This window comes from Solenopsis invicta, chromosome 1 (assembly GCF_016802725.1).
Source record: "Solenopsis invicta isolate M01_SB chromosome 1, UNIL_Sinv_3.0, whole genome shotgun sequence".
NCBI lineage: Eukaryota > Metazoa > Arthropoda > Insecta > Hymenoptera > Formicidae > Solenopsis > Solenopsis invicta.
The window spans coordinates 22932130-22958325 of record NC_052664.1 but is presented as its reverse complement, the minus strand read 5'-3'; the positions used below and the strand labels follow the sequence as shown (position 1 = coordinate 22958325).

General features: G+C 41.5%; 1 protein-coding gene across 2 annotated transcripts in view; it reads left to right on the top strand.

Annotated features, from left to right (window-relative positions):
• The window catches only part of LOC105203751 (ABC transporter G family member 9), a 132470-nt gene that overhangs the window by 81600 nt on the left and 24674 nt on the right, over positions 1–26196 (top strand). The gene's annotated exons all lie outside the window — the stretch shown is intronic.

Below are 26196 nucleotides of genomic sequence, written 5' to 3'. Positions count from 1 at the left end.
AGAAACAGGAAGTAAATAAGTACAGTTATTGAGTTATTGATGTTATTTAGGTACTCTAGAACCTCGCAACCTCGGTTTTATCAAGGAGTAAGAATATACGATTTTTCGAAATTTTGCTCTTTCTCTCTCTCTCTCTCTCTCTCTCTCTCTCTCTCTCTCTCTCTCTCCTGAAAACCAAACTTGGAAGAAATTGAATTTTTAAAATCTTAAAATAATATATAAAATTGTTTAAAGGCTATTTACTGAAATCTTGATAATCGATCGTTAAATCTCAGACAGGAAAGCTGTAGACATACGACAACATGATGTAAAATGTGAAAAAACTAAAGTTTTAAGTTTCCAAATTCTCGCCAATATGTAGCTTTTATTATTTTCATCCAAACAGGGAACTGAATTTTCATAGTGATTTTCATAATGAAATCATGCACATAAGTAGACCACTATATTTTTAGTATTTAATACACCAAAATAGATAATATCTCTTTTCTTAAATAATATTATCGATAATCTGTTCATAATAGAGGAAAATAATTATTAAATATTCCAAATTTTATATTGCGTCTTCTCGTGATGTGAGATATCGAACCCTATAATGATTTTATCATGATAATTAAAACGTTATCGAGATGGTTTTTATCTGGGTTACGATAATCATGATTCAAGGATCCTGCAAATGAGAAAATGGATACGCTTGCGATCGATTTTATGTCATCCCGTAACTCTTTTCACGCACAAGAAGCGTTCAGATTTAAATTCATGGTGCGGACGCGAATCATTGACATACAATAGAATCCGCGATATTTCAGCGACCACATTTTACGCGAGCGATGCGCAACGCAAGGAAACGCGTCGCAACGTCGCGTCTCCTCGAGACTGGAATCTCGCGATTTCCGCGGCGAGCAGTAATTCTGTCGGACACGCGGATTCATAACGCACGATTGCAAAATGCGTTGCACCTTTGAACGATCCCCGGACTCACGGAGAGTCGCACGCACTGCGAAGTGAAAGTAACATTCTAGACACGTGATGCGGCATCACGCTGCAAAAGGAAGAAGAAAAAAAAATACTCGCACACCTGTACACGCATCAAACGCATGTGCAATGTGCACGTGCATGCGTACATACACGCACGCGCGGACATCACGACGTTGTCCAGTTACAACTGGCACGCGTTTTTTTTTTCTTTTTCTAGAGGCACATAGTCGCCTATTTCTATTATCAAGAATATTGCTCGACGTTGCAACACGTTGCTCTTATCTGTACAGATAAATCTAGTTTTCTTCCACAGTACAATATTCAGTGTTTTTTTTTTAAATTATTACACAGTACAATGCAATTTTTTTAGAATTATTCAATATTGTTGTTCCTATTTCTCACGTTGCAAATTACGATTTATGTTCATGATTTTTAAAAGCTACAAAAGATAAACGAGGTTTTTTTTACAATAACGAAAGAATCGCTGTATTCTTTCTTTATATTTTTTTTCTTCTTTATATTTTTTAAATACTTGGCTTATAAAAAAAAATTAAAGACTTATTTAACAGGCAGGTATTAAGCTGTATTGTTTAAATTATTGAGAGTAATATTAAGAAGCATGAAAATTAAGCCTTTCAGGCACTTTGTCTGTAATTAATTTGCAACTTCACAACGCATCTGCGCATACACGTGTGTGCCTTCCTCTAAGTATTACGTAAGCGAATTTATCTGTATCTCAGATATTTCAGTGTCCTTAACGACACCGTGAGCACCCCCGGTTGTTAGCGGCACGCACAATCGCCCACGATCATATGTGCGCGTTGCATTTAACGGGTGTCGGCGTGCGACGAAGAAGCGCAGAACAGGAGAGACGGCGCGCGAGGCACGAGAGGGATACGTACACGTCGTCGCGCCGCGAGGGATACGTACACGTCGTCGTCGCCGTCGTCGTCGTCATAGTCGATGGTGGTGGTGGTGGCGTCGTCGTCGTCGTCGTCGTCGGCGTCGCCGACGTCGGGGACGACCTCCAGGAGTGGTGAACGGTGGGGCGAAAGGAAAAAAGAGAGACGACGGGTCGGAAAGGGGAGCGGTGTGCAGAAGCGGTGGAAGGGTGACGAGGGATGACGGTGGGGTCAATACACCCGTAATCTCGCTGAAATGCACTTGGGTGCAACCGCGCGCCGAAGCGCGTTACTATCGCTACTCCAGAGAGAATGAGAGAGAGAGAGAGAGAGAGAGAGAGAGAGAGAGAAATTCTACTATGCCAGAAATAGGGTTGCTCGCGAATAAACATCGACGATCTTTCAACGATCAGATGTTTCGATGTTTCGATTTTGCAAGATAAATTGTTTTGATAATAGTTTTCATTATCATCGATATTTTTTATGATAATTAAGAATAATTATTTTTTAATGAAAAACCGATAGAAGAACTATTTTGATGCGACTTTTGTTGGAACTTTTGTGTGAACAAATTATTAGTCGTTATAAAACATTAGTGGTCTAATGCTACTAGTGACACCACTTAAAAAAAAAAATCCCACGTAAACAATAATATCTCATATAAGTGAAAATGTATTGGAAACCAATATTTACGAGCGCAATAACAAAAAGTTTTGTGTACACTTTTTGTATATACTTTTACGAGAAATAGTAGAAGACTATTAAAATTAAATTACTATTATTACATTAATATCAAAATAACGAATATAAACTATAAGAAACACAAAATAAAGTAAAAGCCACCTATGTGACCATCGCGATTCAAAATTTCGATCTAACATTTTTTTTTTTCCCCAATAAGATGATTAATATAATAATTTTTAGAGTCGATCAACAGTCGACTCTTACAGCGAACGAGAATTTTTCGTTTGCGCAACCGCTTCTCGCGGGATTAATCGTGCGGAATATTTCGAGTGAAACCGAGATAGACGGGCGGAAAAGAAAACTGCGCTACGATGTTTACTCGCTCGCACATTTCCGCGAGATATTAGAATCCGTCGTGCGATAACGCACGCGCTCCTTGTCATCTTCATCGAGTCGGATTATTGCCGTGCAATTAGAAAGTAGCGCGCGAGCGAGGCGGCCCGCGTATTCGCGGATATCAAAATTAGTTATGCGCGCGCGCGCGCGCGCATATACACGCGCCGACTGCGATTACCGTTGATCCCTGATCGGCCCGTGATCACGCGCGATCGTATCTTCCCAACGGCGCATAAATCGTCGTATCCCAGATAAAACGGATGCGCGTTTCTCGTTTACTTCTCTCGCTCGCAAGAAAGCAACCGCGCGCATTATTCGACCGGCGTGCGACCGTGTGGGACGAGAAGCGTGCGATGCATCGTCATCTCGTCGGGCCTATCCGTCGCAACCTAGTTTATCGCGATATTTATAACGATCCTTTCAGTGTTTCAGCGCCCGCTGCCTTTCGAAGGTCGCTTAACCCTGGAGCGCGCGAACGCTGTGTCGAAATGGAATTTAGCTTTATCGAGCGTATTCTCTTAGTTGTTTACAAAATTAATGTACTTTTCGAGAATTCGCTTACTTTATTCATCAGTCGATGAAAAACGTACAGGACAGAATTGGAATATAGCTACATATTTCGCGCCACAGTTTCATTGTCGATGCTTACTGGTATCCTTTTCCCGCACGTGTCTTAAGCGTTTGTAAACCAGGCGCATGAGCGCTTTATTTGAACAAGTTCAATAAAATTGTAACCCTCCGGAACATATCAAATAGATGGAATTTTTTTCATTTTGAATACAATTTTTTAGATTTTAGTTTATTAATTGAAAATCTTCTTGTAATTAATTTATTAATAATAAAAACATTTTCAATTAATAATTTAAATTTATATTTAAAAAAGGGGAAAGTTCTATCCATGATATGTTCAGGAGGGAGGAAGGTTATAATTTCATTGAACTTGCGAAACGGAGGCTCCCGAGATGAAGCGCCATGCGCCTTGTTTAGAAGCGTCTAGCAGCTCGAGTCTAATTGCTAACAATAAAACGTGAGCGGGAAGAGGAGAACAGTAGGCCTGAAATGTGCAACTATATCCCAGCTATAGATTGTACCTGTGGGTAGAAAGTTTCGAGTAGCATGACGCTAGGTTCTCCGATTGGGAAAAAAGCTCGAGCATCCCTGTCGCGTTATTGCGCGAGTCATCACTATCGCGTATCTGTTACCGCCAATAACACAGGGTTGGGTGCTAGAACGATGCAACTGTGTTCGAAGCTGAACATATTGCATTCCTTCGTGGCTTTTACCACTTTCTCGTTTTTACCACTTTCCTGCACTCGGAGCGTACGAACGAAAGGTTGCTCGTGTTGGTGTGCACAAAAGTGCATTTCTTCCAAGCTGGAAACCTGTTTTGTTTCGCGTTTGTGACACTTTTTCGCACTTAACAATTAAACCGGTGCCAGTGTTGCGCGACCGCGAGGAAGTGCTGCTATTCTGTCGTCGATCGGACGTTTTTTCTCTCATTTCCTGTAAACCGACAGGTTGGATGACCGATCCGATCGGTCAACACGTTTTTATGCTACAATGATACTGATACGCTGAACGAACGTGCTCGACAATCGAGCCGATTCGTGACAATAAAGTTTATCTATAAATTAATGAACATATTTAAACGTTTTTTTTTTTAACGTCAGTAGAGCTTATTCCGCACGTATTCCGTGAAATATCGCAGCGCACTGAAACTTCACGAGCTAATATAATCTTCGCGACGCGAAGTTAAGCAATTCTGTCGTTTATCGGATTTTCTTGGACTGTAGGATCGATATGACTCGCTTCAGCGCGCAGATATAGAGCTTGTGTAATGTCTTGAGCAACGTTTGTCTTTCAGTTGAATTTTTTTTTTTTCGTTCACACGTTATAGATGAATGCACGGATTATTCCAATTATCGTAGCTTTGATTTATACAAGCATCCTCTTCCTCGATGCAAATCGACGACGATGAGAATGAATGATTTACCATATGAATGATATTAATCAATGATTATGATTAATCAGATAGATTAAGAATGGCGTATGGATAATACAGGTAATTTGCAATTTTAATTGTGATATTTCAATATGTCAATAAGGTAGGAGCTTAATTTAAAAGAAATAACGGTGACTATGGCGAAATGGGATTTTAACGTCACTAGCTCGCACAAAACTATTCATCTTCCTTCAGTCTCCTTTTCGAAGATAAGTCAATAAAGGTACGGGTGTGTAATTCAATTCGCGAGACAGTTGATTTAGTTAGTTTCAATCTTTTCGCTATTTTCTCTGGCAGGCGTACGATAAATACAACGAATAAAACCGAGCGAGGTAATATTTTCTTGTCAAAGCTCGGAACGATATTTTTTTATATACTCAAGCTTAAATTGAACAGCATAATTTTGCAATTTCTTTCAAAGTTTCAACCTCAAACATGGATTCCTGTAACAAAGTTTCGAAAGTTCGAGAAAACTTCGGGAAATAAAATTTATTTAAAATTACCAGAGGGGAAGATCAGATTTCTCCATTATTTACTCATTTCCATCAAAGTTTCATTCAATCCAGATGCCTTCCGGTTTTCAATCAATCGCCTAATTCAAGCGTCAAATATCCGATTCGAAAGTACGACTCAAAGATCATCGAGGATCTTCGTCGACAACCGAATCATTTTGGTTTCCGAGATCGTTCTGCCCGCTATTGATCCAACCATTCTGCGTTCACCATCCCGATAAACGATATTCCTGAATGCGAATGCATCGCGAAATCGCTCGGTAACTTCCGAAGGAGAAACAAAGAAAGAGAGAAAGGGCAATCTGATAATCCAGTGTCTCACTCGGGCGCCTTGTGTACACGCGACTTTGCCTATTCACGTGCAGCGGAGTGACCGTACCTCGCATCGGCGCGGCGCGGCGCGGCGCGGCGCAGCGGCGTGTGCCTCGAACGAGGTATCCAGGCTGACACCCACGCCAAACGTTTTCTGGGCCGAAAAATCGCTCGCGCGCACCGCGGCCGTTCACTTCCGCGTGCCTGCCGCGCCGTTCGCTCGCTCGCTCGCTCTCCGGCCCGTGCATGTCCGCCGCGCGGCTCTCCAATGCAAACGCCGACGACGATTGCAGTCGGACCGGCCTCGAGGTTCCGGGTCGGTTTTTCGCCCTGGAAACGTCGCGATTGTCGAGGCCCGGCCTGGCCGAGCGAGGCGTGACCGGTTATCCGTTTCTTTTTTCCCCCTTGTCCTTCCGTCTCTCTTTCTCCTCTCTTCCTCTCCCACCCCTTCCCTCGCACGGCTCTCTATTCTCCCGACTGGTGCACTCCTCCTCGTGCACGCACGAGACTCGTATACGATCCACGCGTGCTCGTTTCGACTCTCGGATATTATCATGTATGCTATAATTTTACACCATCTCCTTCCTTCCTTTCTTTCTATGTCAAATTGGATGAACGATAATTTCGGGTTTTCGATGTCAAACGAGTGATTCTCTTACTTTAGGTATTTCTTCAAACTTTATTACCGGGCCGCTTTTTTTTTATAGGGATCTGCACCTTTTTCTCTTTTTCTCCCTCGTCTCTGATTGTTTCTAATGATCTCACACTCGGAAAGGATATTCCTAGGATACCTAGGACAAGCTAGGAAAAGTTAGTATCAAAGAATTTGTTTCGTTTACTTGATTTATGTACATTTTTGATAACATAATTTTTTATATCCTCTATACATTTACATTTTCAGAGTTATGTATTTTACAACAAAAGTTAGTTGGCCACAATTCATTCACGCACACAGAAAAAAATTTAATATCAAATCAATAATTTATTGTTTCATATATAAGCAAGAATATAAAATCTTGGAAAAATTTATAATTTTATAATAAATAGACATATAGTAATTTGTTTACATGAAGAGAAAAATTTTATTCATGTAAGCAAATTATGTCTGTTTAAGATTATAAATTCTTCCAAGAAAATTTTATATTCTTGCTTATATATGGAACAATGAATTGTTGATTTAAGATATTGATTTTTTTTCTGTGCAGTAAATGATTTCCATTGCCCCGAACGGGAACTGTAGTACCTTGAGTGATCGATTTTTTTCGTACAACGGCACTGTAGTGTGTCGGAGTCACACGGTCATTTGTTACTGAGCATTTTATATTAACTCGATAAAAAGAAAAGATAAAAATAACTTTTCCACGTCGAAGGTACATTGCGTATAACAAAATACAGCGACTGATAGAGTAGAGAAAGCTCGATTACGTAAATTGACACGTCAAATATATTTCCTTCCCTTCATTAAACATCTCTCGATCAATCGTACATTTGATTAAATCGGCGTTTGGACGATTCCTCGAGTGTACGTAATATCTGTCGTAATATCTAGATAAAGTAAACACGCTAAGCGAGTAAAACACATGATTTGAAACGCGGAGATTCCTCTGTGACAAGTGTGTTATTTATCGATCGGTACGTCGATTGAAGAGCAACGTTCGCAGCTGTAACGGGAGACGGAGATTTCGAAAGTCGAATTCCTCCGTTCGTATGGTGCACCGAGGAAACAAAACGCTGCAATATGAATTAAAACGCAGTTTGATTCAGTTAAACGCCGAATCACGGGCTGTCATTAATGCAGTTGAGTCAACGAAATTTTATTCATTCAACTATATTTGTTATTGTCGTTACTTTTAGATCTCCTTGTTTCATTAATACTGTTATTGAATTAATAAGATATTTACAATTAGACTGTTGCTGTTGATTCAACGACATTATTTTTCCCTGTGTGAAAAAATAGATGTGATGATTCGAGATTAAACAGTACACCGGCGACAAACTTCCACGGCGCGGCGGCTTAGATAAAGCCGTGGAGGCCGCGTGGAACGACGGCAACGACGGAAAATAAACGCAGATGCGTGCGGATTCAAAGGAGTCCCGCCTGTGCACGCCCCCGAGTATGTCGGGACGGTTTAACGTAACGTATGCGGTAGGGGCGATCGGACAATGGTCACCCTGTGCGGTGGCCGGACAGTAAGCGAGCGATCAGCGGACGCCTACGAGCGTATACCTACTCTTCTTCCAACGGTCGTTCCGCGTCTGACAGATCGTCCTCCATTACTCTCCGCTTACCGGAGGGTGACCGCGGCAAAATCGTCCCATATTCTGTGATCATGTTTCCGCGACGTTGCTGCGCCGAAATAACGATCGTAATGCATTTCGCGTTTCGTATAGAAATCGACGACAACGGTATACCCCGACGCGAATCCCCAACTCTTTCCGCTCTCCTTTTCGCGCTCTCAAGGGCCCGGTGGTACCGAAATTATCCGAAGCCCGAATAAACGTCCCTGAATAAAATTCCTCCACGCTTTCTAAATCTGAATCAGTGGATAATCACTCATTATCGGTGAATCATTTTGATCATCAGTCCCAAGTATGCCCCTGGTAATCATCAGTGATTATCCGAACTGAAAAATTAATGAATTTATTGTGTATTTATAAGTGTATTTATTAATACATTGATCAATCAGAACTCTTCAGTGATTATCAATAATTTTTTATTGGGTTTTATGTTAAGATAATCACCGATTAATCAGTCCCAAGTACGCTACTGGTAATCAGTGATTATCCACTAATTCAGATTTAGAGACTAAAAGATCATTGATTTCTTTCGAATCAGTAAATATAGTTACGGAGGCTAATATTACCAAGTTTATAGTATCGCAGTAGATAAAGAGTAATTGCACCGGTCAGCGGGTATCAATCAATATTGTACACGTCGAGTTGTGCCGGTAAAAACATCCGGCGTCTAATTGTATCAGCGGAGATGGTTTCGCGACGAGACACTTCCGCTGCGCGGCTCCTCGCGACGTTAACTCTCCTCGCGATTCCTTAATTACACTCGTGCGTTCACCATTTCTCGCCGCGCCGGTTCGCACGCCATCCGTCCGTCCGTCCATCCATCCGTCCATCCGCTCGTTCGTCTGTTCGTCCAAGGGAGCCTTTATTGAACGCGCCACATTATCTGGAAATGTTCGCCCTCGCGTTAAATCACGGCCCATTAATCATTAACCCCTCCCCCTCACTCTCCCTCCCCCGCCCCCTCTCTCTTTCTCTCCTCTCCTCTCTTTGGTCGTGGCCGGTCGTGGATTCCCGGGAATATTCCGCAATGAAGTATACGATGTACGTCGACAAGAGGGCAAAGAGAAAGAGAGAGAGAGAGAGAGAGAGAGAGAGAGAAGAGAAAAGAGAGACAAGCATAGTTGGACATACGCGATTAAGAAGGCGCGGTTTCCTGCTGCTGGTCTTTGTAGGAGATTAATCACGGCCTTAGAAGAGCCGTGTTTACAGCATGAGGAGATCGGGGGGGGGGAGAGGGCTCGTATAAAGGACTGCTTACATAAATACTCGCGATCGTCGTTAGCGTCGTAATAATTAACCGTCACTTTCGTAATACGAAAGCACTTTGTGAGCGTAACAACCACGTCCCGGCCGTGGTTCAGCCGCGCGTTTCTGACCTAGTGAACGATCAAATCGAAGGGGAGTTGGGGAGGGAGAGATATATCTCGCGGATAAGAGGCGCGCGTTTCACGCACCGGCGAAAATTCATAACAGGTACGCCACGAGAGAGTGCATACATGCACGCACGCACGCATGCATACACGCACGGTGCGAGCATTACGACGCGTCGTAAATACACCGAGATACGAGGTAGATCGAAACGCCGATCCGAATGTATCCGCTTTGCGAAATACCTCGTGCGGCTTTGCCCGCGTGCCGATTTTACGCGGAAATCGTAAAATTCGATGAAGTAACGGGGCACTGCGCGTCAACGAAAAATTTATCTCTTTCGTGCTCTCGTTGAATTAGCTTCCAAATGATTTTCTCGCGGCCTGCGGGGCCTTGCGAGTCGCGTATAAGTGAAAAAAAAAGGTAAAAAAAGAAAAACCCGTGCGAACTGTTACGCGCGTCTCCGTGCCGCTCCTCGCGGTCTACAACTTATTGTTACGGTGAAACTTCAAGTACGAGTTTCTTTCTTTCTGTTTTTTTTTTTTACGGTACGCCGCGGTCACAATTAACCACCGCGACGAAGCGGATAAACGCGTGACATCCGCGATTCCGCGATTAACCAGGTGCGGTTTCCGGCTAGCTGAGCTCATTAACGATTGATTGCATCCTTTGGGAAAGGTAACTCGAGAAACTCTATTCTTATGCGCATCTCTCGCGAGACGATATCTCGCAACGCGCGTAAGTATGCCGATCGTATCGCTCGCGGTGTCCCTCACTGACTGCATACTCCTTCTGACGCGTAATATATACGCATTTTTTTTTTGTTTAATCCAATAGATAAATTCTGGGGTCCTGAGAAACGACGTTGTACAATAATCCCTCGTGCCATTCAAAATGTATTCATATTGATAATCAAAATAATTTGGTTGCTTTTGTGGCAAAGAATAAACTACTCTTTATTTGCATCGCAATCTAAAACGTATTGGATTGGAAATTATTTTATAAATAGAGATTTAAATATTTTATTTCAATTTAGCAAGAGATGAAGCGTTTTGTAACATGTCTGTTTATTAAGCAATATTTGCGTTTCTAAAATAAACGACGTTGTATGAAGAAATGTTACAAGGATGTGTTGTATGCAGCTTTAGTAAAAAAATATTAGCACAAAAATCACCTGTATTTTTTCATCTGTCTGGACTTTTTCAGTTGTATTACACATTTCTTATTGGATAATTATTTCAAAAACGCATTAAATTTGCATATAATGCCGGTAATCGATAAATAGGAAATAATACACGCAAAAGAATTCCAGATCAATGTGAGAAAAAGATGTAGCTGCCTACTACTTTTAACCAAGACTACATATCATTAATTTATATTAATCTAACATTAATCTACGCCACAAAAGCTCGTAGCGTTCATCTCATTATTATCAGCTTTTATTTCTTTTTTTTTTCGTTGCATGAATTACTGTCACTTTATAAAGCACAAGTTACGTTTCCACTTATATCCGCGGTGATTATTCATTTGAACATCATTATCTGAAAGTCACGTCACTGTCGCGGAGCTATCTAAGCGCCGATCGTTAAGCGATCGCGAGACAATCTGCGCGCGTTCCGTAATTCTCATCGCGTAGAATTAACAAGACGATTAACGAGAAGAATTGGGTCAGTTTCGCCAAGTCGAAACCCGCGGCGATCTTCCGCTCTCCTCCTCCCGACACGAGCTATTAAGTTTCGAAACAGAGTAGTCATTGAACTCCTCGTCGAAGATAGAACTCTCGCGTGCGTGCGTGCGTGCGTGTCGCGAGTATGGTGTATATTCTTGGATGACGCGTTTTAGTTTCAGGCGACCGACCGGCGTGAACGCGCCGCGCACGCAGATAGATGCGTCCACTCGCTGCAACGCGAGTTTAACACGCCGAGGTACGAACCTGTGGAAATACCAATTATGCGGAACGCTCGATACGCGCTGCGTGCCATACGAGCTACGAAATTGCTCTTAATATGCGGATTATCGCAGAACGGAATGGCATCCCGATTCAAAACGCGAGATTCCCATATGCTTATTATTCGAAATAGGAAAAAAAAACGAAACGCGCGCGAACGTTTCCGCTTGATCTCGTACGAAGACGGTCGGAAATGTACCAGACATAAATATAATTTACGTTTACGTTTGGTAAAGATGAGTCCGTATTTATATTAAGTGTGCCTCAGTTGTGTTGAAACGTAAATAGATATTAATAACTAAACTTGTCAAACCGGAGAATATGCTAATTATGCTAACACATTGCGCTCGCGTAAAAGGCGTTCAAGAAAGTAGCAGTTTACATAAACAAAGCTTGAAACATAATCCATGCGTCTCCCGTGTTTTTGTTCTCTCATAAGAAAAATGATAACAGTATTTTTATATCGGCGCCCAATAATAATCTCGAGGCCGATTACACGTTCTCGATGCCAGACAAATCCCTTTTGTGTCCATTTGTTCCCTCCGATTTTAAAATATGCGACTCTCTTGGCACTTGAAACGAACGAACAACATTCCGTTTTTACATATATTTCCAATTCAATACCAGCGTCTGACTAAGCGTGGCTTACGTGAACGCGCATCCAGAAGCACGAAGTTGAAGAAGAAAAAAAAAGGAGGGGAAAAGAAGGAAATTGTACAGCGTGGTCCGGTGCCGCGTTGACTGGTTTGTTCACCCATAAAATATTTCACGTCGCGCGCATCCGCGCGCGCATATGCATTTTCTTTTCATTTCCTCTCCGTGGCCTTAAAGGAAACCGGTAGAAAGCCGCGGCGCGCGCGCGTCTCTTTAAAAAGTGCATCCCGTGAGCGCATCGGGGATTAGGAACGGACTTTCACGCGCGCGGATATTTTCTCCGCGATTCCCTAATGCATAATCTACCGGTGCTAATCGATACTACTCTCCTCGTTGGAAGTCTCTTTAACTCGGCCGCGCGTGCTATCTCAGCGGCCCGCTACATTCTTTTCTCCCGCAGAATGGTATATCTTTAATAAAAATATTCGATTTCTAGATAAGTATAGAGAAATATATATGAGAGGAAAACACGCGGGGGAAATTCGGGTCACGATGTCTGGCAACAGGAACTAACAGCTATCTACTTTCGTCCATCGATTTCTGACCTTTGATAGATCCGTTTGCGAACCGCGTCACTTTGATGAAATTTACGTAAGCGCTGTTATCCGTTCCACGGAGTTTCCAACTTCCGGCGCGCTTGGTAATTAGATTAAATTAAGATCCCGTTGGATCTAAACTCTGGACTAAAGTTCCCCTGAAATTACTGGACGAGAATGATTGAATATTATTTGCATTTCGTAGCTTTATGCGTAAGACCATTTGTTAATCGTCTTATCACTTCGAAAACGAGCAACATCCATTCCGACATCTTAATTCTCTCGTACACTTTCTGATATCAAATGCGTCAAGTTAAAACGAAATTACTCGGAACTCGCGGATCCCGCTGAATTTCTTCGTCAATTCTCTTCCGTCTCACATTCCAGCATCTTTGCCACTTTATGACTATAAATGTGTGTACGAATCCCATCTCGTTTCTTTTGCCAAGTGTTATTCATTCCTATTCGTATTCCACGGAGCGTGTTGGCCTAATTTTGTATCTTATTCGTACAGTACAAAGATCAGCTTTGATGACATCATGAAAAATCGATTACCCTCACCGTTGATTGTGACTAATTATAATTCTAAATTGTATTTATTTAATATCAAAATCATGCACGGGATTATTAAAGATGGCAAACCGGCCACGCTGAACGCAGCGAATGAATATAAAATTTATTTCTTCCTTTGAACATTTTATTTTCGTAATAATTTATTAATTAAACTCTAACGTACTATCAATTAGTTTCCGTCTATCTTTTATTTAATTAAGCTTTCTCATTTAAAATACAATAGAAGTTAAATTAAAGAAGTGTTTTCGCACGAAAACCACCGATCCATATAATAATGTTGAAACAACCAAGTGTATAAAATATTCACCTCTTGCGTGTATCGTTTAAAGTGATGACATAATCCACAATCGAAGATCTCAGCGAAAGCTAAAAGAACTCACAATATTCCATTTTCAAGATATAATAAAAAAGTAAATACACAGTAAAGAAATAAAATGTTCCAGAAGTCCACTCTAAATTTTATGTTAAAATAACTCAAAAGTTAAGTTGAAATAACTTAAAATAAGAGTTATTTTAGCTTAACTTTTGAGTTATTTTAACATAAAATTTAGAGTGGACTTTCTGGTGCATTTTATTTTTTACTGTGTAACATTACTGCAAACATAATTAGTATTAAGATTCACAATTATTGTTTAAATCGTTAAGAAGACGCACGTGATTTCATTATCCCAAATTCATTTCCAAATTTTCGCTTTATACGCGGTAATACAAAGAGCGCAATTTTTCGGAAAATCGAGACCAGTTATGAAATTCAGCGAGATACCCAAATTCGTTATCTCCACGCAATGCCGCGGTAGCGATATTTCCAAGTGGCACGTGAAAATCGCAAAGTCGGTGGCGTGAAATCAAAGCGCGATATCGCGCGGTGCCACCCACTGCGGACTTTTTATCAGCTCGCACGCTCGGTCGATCGCCGCGTGCGGTGTCATAGCGCTCGTCGCGGTTTTCTCGATCGACGCACCGACGATCGACGAGGAAATAAAGCGCACCGCTGTTTATATAGGGTGTATGTATCGCGCGATGTCCAATCTCGGATCGCCTGCCCCCGAATCGAGCATTCAAAAACGACGATCACTTCCTGCAAATTTCCAACGTTGAATAATAAATGTTCTGAAGTTACATTAAGATGCAAAACGAAATTTTTCTATGAAACGAAATCGCCTGAGAAACGAGATTTCATTAGCCTGTGCGCAAGTTCGACGATCCAATTCACAAAGTTCTCTTTAAAGCCCAAGTTTTACGCAACTCGAGAGCCGTCTTCTCCCTCTTGCTCTTCGTTAGCCTGCCAATGTTCTTACTTACGGATTCGAAGAAAACGTGTAATTTCCGTGTCGACAGCACGATACGAGCGTCAAATCGCGAACAGTTCTAAGACGCTGAGACGACGTTTGCAACGAAAAGGAAATATTTGCGCTGTCTCACTTGTGCTGTTTGGACAAAGAGTCGCCTAATTTCCGTTTGTGCGACGATTCACCAAACACCCTGTATATGTATGCATATGCGGCACGAGGTCAACGGCACGTTGGAAAACAACCGCGCGCTCGCGGCAAGACGCGTTACATGCATGCACGCGATGTATGCGTGCGCGTACGTGTATGCACGGCTAACGTCCGTCGGTCTCGTCGGCCTGAATGGGAACGGTACCGTTTTCGAATTCCCTTTTGCTGTCGCGCTTCAGCGCGGCCCTATACGAGAAAGCGCATTGGGCAAGCCGAATTCAATTTCTAGTTAGACGCTGCGCGTACGCGAGGTGTCTCACCTAAGCCCAGCTTTCACTCATAAATATTAGAAACCAAACTGAGAAAAATTAGAAACTAAAATAATCGAAAGAATTTGAAGGATGTCGCACAGTCGCCGTCATTAGTCCGATCGCCTGAGGATATATGGGTCATATCTCAAAACAGTACCAAAAATAGAGAAAAATTCTATAGAATTATTTTAGTATTACGTTTGAGTATCCGTGTAAAATTGGAGCGCGATTTACTTGTTGGTTGAAAAGTTATTTAATTTTTTGTTTACTCTTGATTCTTATGTAAGATCGAGTTTTGCGGTACTTATTTGCAAATTTCAAGTAGCACTACTAATTAAATTAAAATTTTTACATATATTAATAAAACTCTAATAAATATTCGTTCAAAAATTCATTTAGATCTACTTACTCGTTTAAAAATCATTTTCGTTGTTGATTAGAAAAAAAAGAATACACCTAGAGAAGCATTCAGTTTTTAAACTTTGATAATTTTTTTAGCTAGTACTGCATAGCCTTAAAACATCCTTAATCAGTTAACAGTTTCTTTCAATTACTTATTACCGAAGACATTTGACAGAAATATTGAAAATTGACGACTTTCATTCTTTTCAATTAAAAACTTGCTTCGAAGTAATTTCGATGTGATTTTAGGTTATCTTTATACGCGAGAGAACAGTCTTGCTGAAGCGTTTAAAAATTTAGCTAGATGTAGATCTAAAAATGATTTTGTTGAACCATCAAAATGATTATGTGGAAAGCTCAAGCTGGTCGCCAAAATGTCAAAACTTTTTACAGCATCGCTTGAACATCCGTCATAATTATTGGTCCAATTGATGGTCCAACAAAATTATTTTCAGATCTGTAGCCGACTAAATTTTTAGACATCATAGCAACATCACGTTTCTTCCGTGTATTATTATATTGCACATACATATATTATTTTTTTTTTATCTCATCTACAAAAATTATGTATGCATAAAATACAATTAATTGTTATAATTAATTGTGCATTGTGCTCAGCGCTTGAGGAAACATGGTTCAAAGCGCACAATACGTAACGATTCTATTCTATTTTGATTATGTACACGTTATTGTGACAGTAGTGGAGCAATATTAGAGGCGTTTTCAGTGAAACAAGTAGGAACCAGTGATATTTATAGAAGCAGACTGTGTTTATTTTATGCTCTTTATTTGCTTCGCGTATGATTTCTTAACAGTTGAACGATCGGCTCAGACGGCTTGCAAACGCCAAAGATTTTCCGGGTCAATATTTATCTTTCCAGACGTCGAGATATATCTCGATTGTTACACTTTGCCGATGGCACTTCATCACAATTGTGTCCGCCGCTGTTCCAATGAAATCGGTTTCCCGAAGCGTGACACGTAAAGCGCTTCGGGCTTAAGTGCATTTAATTAAGGTCGAACGAGTCCCCGACGCGCGCGGCTGACGGATGCGCGAAGAGAAAGAAAAAGCAGAGCCACCGAAAATGATCGAGCGCCGTTGTGGCGCCGTAAATTACGGTTAGGGGTTAAATACCGTTACGAGGATCTTTTAGTACTTCACGTGCGCGCGATTTACGGCGGCCGTGCAGGAGAGGAGGCGGCTGCTCACTCAACAATCCCGCTTCCAGAAGGATCGCAGGAGGAACGGAGGCGGCTGGAGAGAATCGTGCACGGGCGGACGAACGCGGTTAGGTCGACTCGAAAGAGGGACTCGAGAGAAGAGAGAGAGAGAGAGAGAGAGAGAGAGAGAGATTTCGTGTCAGATAAAGAGGGAGAGAGGGAAGGAGAATTTTTCACCGTGCGGTGAAACCGTCCCCCGCCGAGGAGAGCGATCGACTTTCCGTGCGACGACCCGCGCGCGGTGACTCTCCGCGCGAACACGCAGGACGCCGACGCCGAGACGCCGAGACGCCGACAACGATCTGTCGAGCTGACTCGACGATGCTCGCCGCACACAATGGTTAATTGAATCTTCGGCCGAGAAGCGATCGCGCTGCTCGCGAATGTCATGCACGCGACTCCGCAGAATGTAACAAAAGCGTAAGATACCTACGCGAGGGGTTTTGCAACCTGTATTTAAGGGGGGAATTAGCGGGGGCGAACGTATTGAAAACGAACGATAATCGTAAACTTCTTCGTACAGTCTTCTTCTCCCTGTTGCATTTTTATTAAGAACGTATCGGGGGAGCGAAGCGTTTCGTTTCAGCGTAGGGAAGAAGAGTGCCCGCGTAAAGAAAATATCGTTCTAGGTCATTTTTCAAACGGCATGAAAGTGTCTTTTAAGATTTAAACTTTCCCGAGAAGCATTTCACTTCTTACATCGCGTGTTTGGGATTGCAAGACCTCCAAGTGCATCTAAGATTAATAATTCCGCATTATCAATACTCGAGTACTTGCCTGCTGCGATCTCGTAATATGAAAAATTATTGGGATACACTGTTAAAAAGTTTCTCTAAATGTAAAATGCAAATGTACGTCATATAACATTTATGTAAATATATAAATATTACGAAAAACTCCTGTCTCGCAATCAATAGCGCAATGGCAGTCGTAAAATTGAAATAGCTTCTTCTCTGATACGTATTATTTTCATCCATCTCTGCATTATATTTTTCATTGCAACTCGTAACGGGAAAAATATTTTTTTTGTATCAACATATGCGCAGAACAGCGAAAACTCACGTGTATTAAATTTTTTTAAACAAAGAGAAACGATTGTTTTCAGATCGCATTTTCAGATCATATTTAAAAACAAAAATGTATTACAGGTATAATTGTATATTTTGTATTTGTAATTGTATTTTCTGATATGTCATTTCATTTTATTTCCAAATATAATAATTGAAACATTTTATCTCTATGTTTAAAAATCTCGTAGCTTAAAACCTGGTAATAAAAAAAAAATCATTGTTCTCGAGCAAATATCTGAAGTTATTTCAAGGCATATGTAATAAATGCCTTGAATACGTGTCTTTTTAAATATGCATCCCGATAATTTCACGCTGATGTTTTTAAATACCTTGGAAGTCGAATAACAACAATTATATCTTGTATACGGACGCACGCGTAAAAATACGCACAACAATTGCGAAGAGACGATTAATTGCCGAACGATAGCTCGTGATTTTGCATACGCAACGCGCACGCACACGTATAAATATGTACGCACGCAACACCGGCATATCTATGCACAAGTTAGACGTTGAGCGATCATATTAAGTATATATACGACTGTGTCACAGGTCATCGGCCCTTGGATATTCTTGGCAACGCGCGCTATCTCTCTCCTTCCTCCGCATCATCCTCATTCTCCTCCTTTTTTTCTTCTCGCTCTCTCCTTGCGACGACGGCGACGACTCCTCCGGGGCTCTTTCGCCCCCTCCTCTCCACCCAGACTTCTCTTTTGTCTTCCCTCTCGTTGCGAGTACTCCGACAATTCTTTCTCTTCGTCTTCTCTTGTCTCCCGCTCATTCCCTCTTTCTCTCTCTTTCTCTCTCCTTTTTTTTCTTTTTCTTCCTCACGAGTACACATTCTCTTCGATCTACAATTAGTTTCTGGCAGATGCACTTCTAACGACCTCGTCAACCGGAAACGATATGACCTCCCGGAACTCCAGTAGACAGCTTCTTCCGGATCGATCGCGTGTTCGCCGACGGTTTGATAAATTTTAGATAATTGCCAGAGAGCGCCGGGTATCTCTGCGAGCGGTGTAATATCCGGTGAATCTTTAATTTCTGAAGGAATATTGGGAAAGAAAACTTTTCCCCCTACCTGCGGCGTGTCGACAAGGTCTATAATAGTTTTAATCTGGCTGTTTAATCGCAATCTAAAAAAAGGATCATGTAACGTTTTCCCCGCGGCGTTCTAAACGCGACTTATTTTATGAGAGATACAGATATTGGAAACCGCTAAAGGAGTCAAACGACTTGCTTCCGATGACTGTAAAGCAATAACGATTAAATTTAATCGATGAACCGATCTATTCGACCGCGCGGTACAATGTTTTACACATTTAAAACAATTTTCCTTTCATTCTTTCTCCGCGAATGCCTTTTCTCGTAAACTTTCTCTTCTATATACTTTCCTATACTTTATTTCAAAACGATAATTCGAGATGATACAGCGTCGCTCTGTGCTCATCACTATCGAAATGACATTATTACCAACCGTGAGATTATTAATCATTTTCGCTCCATCTGCTGCGATAATTTTATTGACTATCGAAAAACAGAAATCGATGTTTATCAGGGAGAGAAAAAGGAGAAGAAAAAGAGAGCGAGAGACATTAGTTGACAGGATATTTCGTTAAACTCCGATACCTGTTTGAAATGCAGGATATTTGATCTCTGCAGCAGCTACCTGCGCCAAAGTGGTCGCCGTTGATCTACCGGGAAATCGACTTTTTTCACATAAATATGTGGGTTTGAGGAGCGTGGGCGCACTGTAGGCAGCGCTTACGGTGTTCGGTGGTGCGTCATCGTCGTTTCTCGCGAGGAATATTTAATCCGCTTACCAAACGAAACGAATTCAAGCTACCGCGACGGTTTGACATTTCGATTCGTTGGGCGTAGCGTTGCAATCGCGTACGGATACCGCCAGTTATATCCTTTTTTTTTTCTCCTCTCGCAGACGGTAAGTGGTCGACAGGTTTTTATTGAATTAGAACGTGAATTAGATATTGGAGCGCTCGGTCAACTTTTCAACTTGTATTTTCCTAGGCATGTTTACGTTTTCGCAACAGTGATGTCATCCCTGATAGCAGACAATCGTCATTTTGACGTCTTTTTCCAGTCATAATTTGATTACTGACGTCATATATTCATCAAGTGGCGTGTACTTAACGTTAACGTTAACACGTCGAAAAGATTTTGCAAAAGTGACGTAATATTAACGTGAAATTCATCATGAACTCTGTACATGCGAGCAAATTTCATGCCTCGAAATTCAGATTAATGATTTTTAATTATTGGTAACGAATAAACTTTGCGTGTACGCCTTCAATGTTCAAGTTTAGACAACATTACATATCATTCATATAGAGTTTGCAATCGTATGTGTTTATATGTACAAATTATTTCAATTATTTAATATCGAGTAATTAAATTACATTGATTACACACATCACTATCAAACTTGGGTAAAAAATGATTGTATACACAGTTAAATATTGAAGAATCAAATTTGAATCAATTCCTTGAATTAAATAACTTGTTATTTTGTTATGGTCTTTTTAATGCTCGTGTTGTTTCGCATACGTGCAGATATGTTCTAATAAAATCGTCTCGTCCGTGCGTGTCGGGTGAGAGGACGCGAGGTGTTCGCGTAAACATAAACGATACGCATTTGCGTAACGTACAGATGCAATTGCACGCGGATGCGGGATTCCTTCTCGCTCGGGGCACCGCCGGCTTTAGAGCCGCCTCTGCGCGCCAGTGGAGAACCGTGTAAGAACTGCGAGAGGTACGGTCGGGCGTGTGTGCAGCCGTGGAACAGTGACCCCCTGGACCAGAGATACAGTTATTGCGTTTACTCTCCTTCATGCTCGGCACGTAGCCGTGCCGCGGGCACGAACCGCGATACGCACCGGCGTCGCGCCTCGGTGCGCGTTGCACCGTTGTCCACTGTTGCGCGTCATTGCGGCAATGTTTGCGCCAGCGATCGTTATTCGGTCGAGTCGCGCGAGAAAAATTCGCTTTGCCGCGGATCTCGGTAGCGTCCAGTCCGAATTGCGATACAAGTACGCGGCTCTGTGCTCACGTTTAAGCGCGTAGATCCGTAGAAGGAGATTTGTAGAACCCTCATTCTTTCTCTCTCTCTCTCTCTCTCTCTCTTTCTCTCTCCGACTATAAACCGCGATTCTCGGGGCTCTGAATTTTAATCCTCAAATCCTGGAATCCTGACTTTGAGAATAAACGCGTATTTGCATTACAAACAATGAATTATATAACCCTGTGATTCTTGGTAAAATAAATAAATGAGGTATCTTTTTTTTTTTAATGTAGCTGTTTTTTAATAGAAGTTTATATGTAAGACTCGAAGAATCATGAGAAGATTCAGTGAATTAATCAGCGTGCGTAGAGTATAAATCGCTTATCAATTTCATAGTTTTTAAATTAATGCACTGAATTGCAAGAAATTCTTCTCTTTTTTCACAAGAAATTATTATCACGAGGAAAGGAATCTTCGCGATGTAGAGCGCGAAACTTTTCTTCATAATTTAGCTATCGTGATCGCACAGAATTTCTTCGCTGCCAACGAACTGTCTTACAGAGAATCTCGCAGACAACGAGCAGCACCGCGGAGAACCCGTTTCGTTTCGTTTCGCGCGACTAAACGAAAACGAGGCTGCCTCGCGGTACTCACAGTGCATATACACATGCAGCTCGTTCGACCTGGACGTTCAGTCAAACTCGGTTAACGCGTCGAAAACGAGAAAAATTGTTTACTTCGTTCAAATAAAATTCCGTTGCAGCCATAAAACGCCGAGTTGGAAACGCTATAAAGCCGAACGATAAAAAAAAGAGAGAGAGAGAGAAAGATAAAAGATCAAAACAGACGTATGTATGTCGACCAAATTTTATCAAGATTCGCTCTTTTTACCTGAAAACACGGTTGCTTGGCTTAAAACATTCAAAATAAACTGACCGCCTCCCTTTGAACTTTGTTTGTCAAGCTCGCCCAGTAACACGACACGCCGCAACTGGAAATTGAATATTTTCGTACGTAACTACGAAAATGGATTCGCGAGCGACAGGATTCAAATTCTGGTTTGTGACACGTATCGAGTTCCTCGATTTAAAAACAGTAATTTGCGTTCGGTTTTTTCCGGCATTAAAATCAAACTAAAATAAAACTACGTAATATTATGTAACAGGAATGTTGAATTTATTTTACAAGTATTTTTAAAAACAAGTGCTTCTAAAAACTTTTCATGCGGTATAATGTAATAAATAAACAAGAGGATGTGTATTATAACTCTTCAAACTTAAGAAAGTTTCCAAGGGAGCAGTGTGCAATATCCTCGATCATGGGATGTCGCGCGCGGCGTCCAGTCGTGCGAGGTAAAAGTTTTGTTGCAAAAGTTTTCGCGCGCGCGCGCGCGCGCACGCGTACGCCGTTTCCGCGAGGAATAGCGAATAGAGGTAAAACGAGACGTAAAAATCGCAAAGTGTACGATGGACCATATACACGCGGATCTGCATACAATCGTGCGTTATCTGATCGTGAGAGCTGCCGAGCTATGACCAGTATAGGCACCCATACTTTCTACTACGGCGATTATTGCAGACTATGGGCGATAGCGAGGTGATAAAACCTTCGTGAGAAGAGCTGGACATACCGTGCCGTCCCACTTTCCGGCCGAGATAGCCGCAGAGATAGCTCGCCGTGCGCGGTCTTTAGACGCTTTTCACATAAAAGAAGGAGGCGGCTCCCCAGCTCGAAGCTTGCGTCATTCTCTACTCGCGCGCGCGTCGCAAAAGTATATTTCCTCGTCTTAAAAATATTATCAATGTCGCGATCCCATAAAGGCTGAAGTATCTCTCGGGACGCAGCCGCGATACTCCGCTAGGAACGAGATATTCCTCTTCGCGTCGGATTAACTTTCAAGGATGATCTCAGCTCTGATTGGTGGGACGATCACGTCGATTGATCACGTCCAAACCGTACTCGAGCAACCTTATCTATTCTCCGTTTGCGATAGCTATAATAGCCTGGATTAATTTCCAAACTTCCGTACGCGTCAATCGGCTCGCTGGTTTGTCTAGTGGACCTTATCAGGTGAGTAGTCCAAAAGCCCTTCAACGAGCTCGATCGCTCGCCCGAGGTTCAACGAACTCTGCGAACGAGTCACTGCCGTGTCGCCGGGGTTAATTAATTGAAGTTACGACTTTCTTCGATCTGATTTACACCACATTGTGACACGGTTCGTTATCGAGTTGATGAACTTTCTTCTATGCTGGTTTTTTTCCAGGACTCACACGATGAGCCGATTTAAAATTAAGTCAGCCCCGACATTTAATTGGAATTTCGGGATGAGGCTCACGGCATAAAGCGTGGCTATCTTGAGGATAATTCGTTGGACGAAAGGAAGATATCTCGAGGATTACCTGCCGTATTACGTGCGAAATGAAAAGAGATATTTTGTGTCGCTGGCAAAACTGACGGAGGATTGACTGTAGGAATTTTTACGAAATTTTAAACTCTGTTCAAAACTATAATTTGATACCGATATTTATTTCTTGCCTCGGCGCAAGATATCAGATAAAATATTGGGCACTAGGCATTCGCACGTTGGCGTTTCAATCTCTTCTTATCGCAACTCCCTTGTCCTCTGGGCGAAAATAATTGGGATAGATATTTGTACGTTAAAGATTCACGAAGCTCTGAAAATCTGAAAGTTTCAACGGCGAGGTTGTCGAACGTGTTAAAAGTGTTAGAAGTTCTTGTAAAACCGGGATTCGCCGAATTTATCGTTATCCAACGGTTTCGGAAATCATTTGCATCACGATAAGTGCCAGCGCGATTACATATTCATCATTTCTGCGAGAGTTCGTCTTATTGTTAGTCACAAGAAGATCGCGCGAGATGTTATTAATTACGCATGTATCTTCGCATCGGTTCAACGAACTCAGGCAGGGTTAATTTGGTGAATTTAACTTTTGTCGCCAAGACTTAACCTGGGAGACCTCGACTTGACATTGAAGCAATGAACCACGAAAATGACAAAAAAAATACAATGGGATGAAGCAAACGATGGGGAAATAGTATTCAAAGCTGCTCCTTCCTGGTTTTTTTTTTATGAGCTCCGAATAACATAGAATCGCACTGACAAAGGCTCAAGTTGCGGGAAATATGAAACGATTATCAGCAACCATAATAGAAACTATGAAAGTGCTTTGTAAATATGATTTGGTTATTTTGAAAGGACGAAGATGAATAAGAGATGTGTTCTTTATATATATGAATCAGTGAATAATCATTGAATTACCAGTGGCATACTTGGAACAGATGACTCAGTGATTATCTTAAGTTGAAAATCAACGAAAAATTACTGGTGATCATTAAAAAGTTCTTATTAATCGGTATTAATAAATACACTCATAAATACTAATAAATATACAATAATCATCAATAAATATTAATTCACAATAAATTCATTGATTCTTCAGTTCAGATAATCACCGATTATCAGTAGTACACTTGAGACTGTTGATTAAAATTATCGACTGATTCAGATGTAGAGTGTGCTTAATCGAAAAGCCTAAACACGTAATCGCAACGTGCTTATAGGACAATAAATTCTTTGTTCAAAATAAAATCTCGTTTATTTCATTGTTTCGGATGGGATCAGTGTCTCTTGGCACGGAACAGGGATACGCCTTTGTAAGTTGCTCCGCGTAATGCGCTTTCGAAGTTAATCATCAAAGAGACGTCGACAGCCGCGTCAAGTATTCTCGTAATAAACGCGACGGGCGTGCGTCATTTCGCGCGTGCGAAAGCGGAAAAGGCGCGCGATAGCGCGAAAAAAGCCGGCGCGCCGTGCGGCCGGGTCGACGAACCCGCGTAGGATTAATTTGGCGTGCGTTCGTAACTTCCTTCAACGAGACTTAACCCCGCGCGACCCCGACTTGACACCCGGGTGGAGCGGGAGCAGATATAAAAATGTCTGAAAATGAAAGCGACGGGCGGGGCGTAACCCGCCCGTCACGGCGCGGCGGTTAAAAGGACGTCGCCGCGCGTGTGCGAAATCTAGAATTAACCAGGGGCCCTGGTGCGGCGAGGTGGTGAAATTAATTCGCGCAATCACTCACGCGTGATTGAACGGTCACGCTTCGCAGCAACCCCCTGTTACGATGACGAGTTGGCCATATGTATAAAATCATTGTACATCCTCAATTCGGGTCAACTGAACTAGAGAGCGTCGGTGCTTTTGGCGGTCCGACGGACAATTACATCTTTTTTCTCTGTCGAGGAAATCACGAATTGTATCGCATTGAAAAGAGAATTTGGTAATAGTTGAATACCAATTGGGCGAAATAGTACCAATTAAATAGTCGGTTGATATAACAAAAAATGATTGTTACTCTTCTAAACGTTTAGCAAGTATAATCGAGTTTAATAGCAGCGGTGTATCTGCTGAAAGAACTGTGTATTTTTACGATGGTAAGTCGACGGTAAGTCGACGGTGACTCCGACAAAAATGCGATAAATATTATTCAAACCAATGAAATCCTCGTTTCTCTTCCCGTCATTTTTACAGTCTCGAGAGCTTCTTTTCCCTCCGTTTTTTTTATCTCTTTTTCACTTCTTTCTCGCTTTCATCGCTTCCTCTCTATGTATGTCTTTTTATACTGAATGTTAAACGTCGTCATACTGTCACAGGCTGAAATGCCTGAAAAATGAGAAGAGCTGAAGGTGCTCATTTAAGTACTGTTATTATTATCGTAAAATTTTTCTATGTTAAAGATAGGAACAGGGACAAGTATGTGGATATTAAACTTCCTCTGCAAAAATTGTTACGTCATCTTTACGAAGAAACATTTAACCTAAATTACTATATTTATTGATTAACAATTATAGCAGCACGAAGAGTGTTTAAATAAAAGTACCGACTTTTTTTGTTATGGGAAAATTAATCTCAAATTGGATATAAAATTTAAAATAATAGACGCAACAATCATTTTTAAAACTGTATTTAAATATATTCGTAACTCGTTATTTTTTTACTTGAAGATTCAATATAATAAATGGAAAATTCTCCTAAAATAATGATTTTGAGGAAAACAATTTTTGTAAATAATTTACAATATTAATTTGAAAAAAAAATACTTTTCATATATTTTACATCCTGTATGTAATAAACGAAAACTTTCTTCAATAGCTATTGTACATGGAGATGTTTTGTAACCGAAAGTAGCTTCCTGAAAAGATATGCTGAATTTTGAATAAACAATGAACGTCTCTTTCCCTCTATCTCTCGCTCTTTCTCATCTCACCCTCTCCCTTTCCCTCCTCCCTGCTTATTCCTCCCTCTGGATACCGACATGCAACGAACGGGCAGGTTCAACGAACCCGGGATGACGTGACACCGCCACGCTGGGAATTTATTATCTGAAGCCCGTTGTTCAACGACCCTCGCTTTTTTCGCGTGCTCCGCGGATTCGAGCGCGTTCTTGGCTTAGTTTCTTCCCGATTTCCCCGGTGCGCCGTCATCGTGCGGTCACGGATGACGTACCCCCCGTATACCGCGATGAGTTTTTCGCGGTGGACGTTTGTCGCGCA